We start from the raw sequence: 5229 nt of genomic DNA on the forward strand, positions 1-5229 counted from the left end.
GCTATGAACAAAAATTGTGTTACATCAGTGGTTCCCAACCCTGTCCTGGAGGAACACCAGGCCAATTGGGTTTTCAGGCTAGCCCTAATGAATATGCATGAAGCAAATTTGCATGCCTATCACTTCCATCATATGCAAATCTCTCTCATGCATATTCATTAGGGCTAGCCTGAAAACCCGATTGGCCTGGTGGTCCTCCAGGACAGGGTTGGGAATCACTGTGTTACATAGTATGATGAGAAGAAGCATGAGCTCCTCCCCTCCAAAAAAAAAAGACAGACAGACAGACAGGAATAATCTGGGAAGGAAGTTCAGAGACTTGTACCTTCTTTCATAGGAATCTCACCATCAGTAATAATTCTGAGTACCCATCTGAAAATCCATGCCTGACTATGTTAAAACCATGACAGCAGCTCCAGTGCATCTGCTCCCATTGTAATTCTCTATAGACTTTCCCATTCACAAAGTACCCATCCGTTTTATCTGTGTATACAAGAATAGCATTCTGTTTAATGAATAGAGCAAATGTTTCTATTTTGCAAAGAAATTAGCTCATGAAAAGTCACAGAAAAGGCTGTTTATAGACACTGCAAAACTTTTGGTCCTGAAATTCAAAAGCACCTGAGTTTCTAAATCTAGATTCTTAAGTTAGCCTCCAAAATGATTTTCAGTTAAACTCAGGAACCTAACCCCCTGTTTTACTAAGGTGCGCTAAGAGTTTTAGCGTATGTTTAGTGCATGCTAAATCTACGTGTGCGTTAACTGCTAACGCGTCCATAGACTAACATGCATGCGTTAGCGTTTAGCGTATGGTTAGCGCGCCTCTAAAAAGCATGGCGCGCCTTTAGTAAAAGGAGCCCTAAGTTTCCTGCTGAAAAGTAACATAAATATAAGAACTTAAATACTCCAAAATGTAGGCCTGCCGCTATTTGCCTAGATTTATAAATCTTACTTAGGTGCTTGTTTTTGAGAATCAGTGCTAAGGGGTTCATTTTCAAAAATGTTAGACATCTCAAAGGCAACATAAACCGGCACTTGGACGTCTTACTAGTCAAAACGTCCAAGTGGACATTTTCAAAACTGACCTTCAAGACGTCTTTCTGGTTGTTTTGTCTCCGGTGTGTCTAAATCTTAAAGAGGCGTGTTTTGTGGGGGGCTTAGGGCGGGATTAGGACTTGGACATTCTGCAGGGGTAATCAAACTTTTATCAAAACGTCCAGGGCAACATTTGCAGCTAGACCTATTTTTTAAAAATGAATAAGGGCCAAAAGGTGACCAAACTGACAAGATGACCACTGAAGAGATTAAGGCATGACCCCCCCCCCCCACTCCTCCAGTGGTCACCAACCCCCCTCCCAACAGCCATAGATATGAAATCCCCTCCACCATTATACTCCAGACTGTATTACAGCTTCAGACGGTCACACAGACAGCTAAGCAGAGCAGAGGGGCGCTCTAGGGGGTACTGCAGTGAATGTCACATTTAAACGCCTGCTTATATTGTATAGTAAGTCCTCTAAAATCCACCCAAAACCTACTGTATCTACATAAAGGTGACACCTGCAGGAATAAGAGCTATTGTAGTGTACAGGTGGGCAAAGTAAGTTTTGGGTGGGTTTTGGAGGGCTCACCATACATTTTAAGAAGATTATAGTGACATGTCCTTGGGAATTTTAAATGTGAAATTCACTGCAGTACCCCCTAGGGTGCCCCTTTGCTCTGCTCTGCTCAGTTGTATGTGCTGCCAGTTTGATAAGAGTGCTGGCTGCTTGGAACTCCCAATAGCTTGCTTTTGTGCAGTTTTTATTTGCCAAGTTTCCAAGTTTTAAAAAATTTTCTGTCCCACCCTAGGAAAAACCTACAAGGCGTCTTACAATCTAAAACATATTTAAAATACACAATATACAAAAAATAATCAACACATAATACTAAACATAAAAAATATATTTAAAAAATTAACATCAATAATATTTTTTTTCTTCCAAGATCCTCACAGCATAACCCCATTATACCTGAGAATAAGCATCAGAAAAAAAAGGATTGATCTAGTGCATGCCCTCAATCTATCTCTTTGGTCACCTAGTCAAAGAATTCAATCAGCATCAAGTGACAGAATTTACCTTTGGTAAAAACTGTGTGCCTTGGATCCATGTGCCACTGGATTCCAGGAAATTCACGATTTTTTTTCCTTCAGCAGCCCTTCCGTTAACTTTTACAAATGACAGAAGTGAGACTTACTAGCCTGCAGTTCCCCGCTTCTTCTCTGTCACCAGTTTTGTGAAGAGGGACCACACCCTCTCTTCTTCAATCCCATGGGCTCTTTTCCATCGCCAGAGATTATTTAATAAATCTTTAAGAGGACCAACAAGAACCTCTCTGAGCTCCCTCAATATTCTGGGATGGATCCTGCCGGAGCCACGCCTTTGTCCTCCTTCAGTTTTCCAAGCTTTCCTTGAATACCTTCTTCCGTGAATGGTGCAATATCTACTACATTTGTTAGCCAACCACGATCCTTCCCCAGGATTTTCTTCTGGGAACACAGAACAAAAAATTATTTAGCATGCTTGTTTTTAACTCATCACTCTCCACACAGTGGTTCACAGCATCTGGTTCACAGCATCTGGCAGTCTTACATTTCTGTTGTTGTTTGTTTTTTTTTGTCTTCCTTTTTTATTAATATGTATATGAAAAAAAAAATCTTGTCACCCCCTCCTTATATTTTTTGTCCTTTGTTCTTCCATTTTTGCTATTGCCAGGTAAAGTTCATGGTCTGCTATTGAGACAGACATAGGGGAAGCCACTGCTTGACCTGGGATTGTTAGCTTAGAATCTTGCTACACAAATTAGAAAACCATGTTGCATTATCCTATGATACTATTCTGTTTGGCATGTCTATGAGGGAAAAAAGTCAAATATCAGCACATATAACAAACTATTATTAATCTTGACTGGGGTTGCTTTTCAGCATATCACCAATAACTGGAAAAATTATACTAATCTTAATTATACATTTTGGTGGAATTCGGTATGCCATATTTTTAAGATGGAAAGAGCAATTGCAATACAGAAAGGGAACTATAATAATTTTATAAAGATCTGGGGGCCATTGGAACGATATTGTAAGGAGTAAACATCATTTTCCTTGGATGAATATATGTACACATAGAGGGGGTGGGGGGGAGTTTTTCTGGAAATTTCACTAAATTATAAGTTTATATTATATTTATGATATAGTTGATTATAATATTTGAAAGAAGGTGGGTTGGACGGGATATAATTTTTATGTTTTTAGAATTATATGAGCATTATAAGTGTTATTGTTGTTACTAATGATATATTCCTGTACGCTTGCTGTAAGTTTTCAAAATAAATAAAGAATATAAAAAAAAAAAAAATAGAATCTTGCTACACTTTGGGTTCCTTTTATTAAGCTGCGATAGCGGTTTTAGCGCACGCTAGACCTTAACGCCAGCATTGAGCTGGCGTTAGTTCTAGCCGCGTAGCGCGGGTTTAGCGCACACTAAAATCCTGCAGGCGCTAAAAACGCTATCGCAGCTTAGTAAAAGGAGTCCTTTGTGATTCTGCCAGGCACTTGTGACTTGGATTGGTCACTGCTGGACGCTGGGTCGGTGGGATGTTTGGTCTGACTCAGTATGGCAATCCACGTGTTCTTATGTAAAACAGAACCAAAGAAACAACTGGCAACAGAGTTTCAATCCCACTTAGAACAAACACCGGTGTCGATACTAATATAAAGACTTCAGTACGGTGGTGACAGTATCCCTATGGGACTTAGATAAATTGGATTGTTTTTACGGTCATAACATTTTCATCATATTACATTTATTTAGATTATTTTTTTTCACATTAAGTAAATTATTTGGGCAAATTATTGGACAGTTTGGGGATTTATAACTCTATATAACTTTATTTGTCTCCTACTCATTGAAAACAACACTGTCCCCCTGCGCTAAGCATTTTTAGCTTGCGCTAAATCTACGTGCACGCTAAATGCTAACACGTCCATAGACTAACATGCACGAGTTAGCGGTTAATGCATGGTTAGCGCGCGTTAAAATGCTTAGCGCACCTTTGTAAAAGGAGCCCTGTATGTCTTTCTTGAGAAAAAGTTTTGATCACAGATATTTTGTTATCAAGATTTTTAAAAGATTTAAATTAAATAAGACTTAGGCCTCCTTTTATTAAACTGCACTAGCAGCTTTTAGCGCGGGGAGCCGCGCTGAATGCATTGCGCTGCTCCCAACGCTCATAGGAACTTTATGAGCGTTGGGAGCAGCGCGGGGCATTCAGCGCGGCTCCCCGCGCTAAAAGCTGCTAGTGCAGTTTAATAAAAGGGGGTATTAATGATGTACGGGGCAGGACTTATTGGCTGGTGCTAGTCGCCTTTGAGTTGTCTGCCCGGGGTAAAGAAACTGAAAAAATGATATGTTTGTTTTCCCCATACTGAAGTCTTTATCCTTTTACTAAGACACGCTAACTGATTTAGTGCATGATACTGATTTAGCACACGCTAATCGATTTAGCATGCGCTAAAGATTAGTGCGTGCTAAATGCAAAGGCGCGCATTACATTCAATGGGCGCCTTAGCATTTAGCGTGCGCTAAATTGGTTAGCGTGCCTTAGTAAAAGGACCCCTATATTAGTATAGACACCGGTGTTTGTTCTAAGTGGGATTGAAACTTTGGGATCCTGTTACCAAGCTGCAATAGTGGTTTTAGCATGCGCTGAATTGCCGCGCACACTAGACCTTAACGCCAACATTGAGCTGTCAATAGTTCTAGCCACATAACGCGCTAAAATCCTGCATGCGCTAAAAACGCTATCGCAGCTTAGTAAAAGGAGCCCTTTGTTGCCAATTGTTTCTTTGGTTCTGCTATATACATTTTGGCGAGTCATAAGTTTTTCTTTGGGCCTTATGTAAAACAAACAGAAGATTGTTATAAAGCAGGACCTTTACTTGGGCGAGCTTATTCTCCTCTGTTTGCATAATTAAGTGCGATTTTTGTTGTTGTTTTCTGTATCCCATCTTTGGGACCTCCGGTGAATTTAATTATCCCTCCATTGAAAAGAAGATACTTCTCAGACAGAGGCTGTAGATCAAGGCTCATGATTAAAGCAGCTCATTATTTTTAATGAGCAACTTCATTGCATCCAATTCTAAAGAGAACAAAATATAAATCTGTTGATGCAGGGTCTCCTGCTAAACTT

Source organism: Geotrypetes seraphini, chromosome 5, assembly GCF_902459505.1.
Source record: "Geotrypetes seraphini chromosome 5, aGeoSer1.1, whole genome shotgun sequence".
NCBI classification, from domain to species: Eukaryota; Metazoa; Chordata; class Amphibia; order Gymnophiona; family Dermophiidae; genus Geotrypetes; species Geotrypetes seraphini.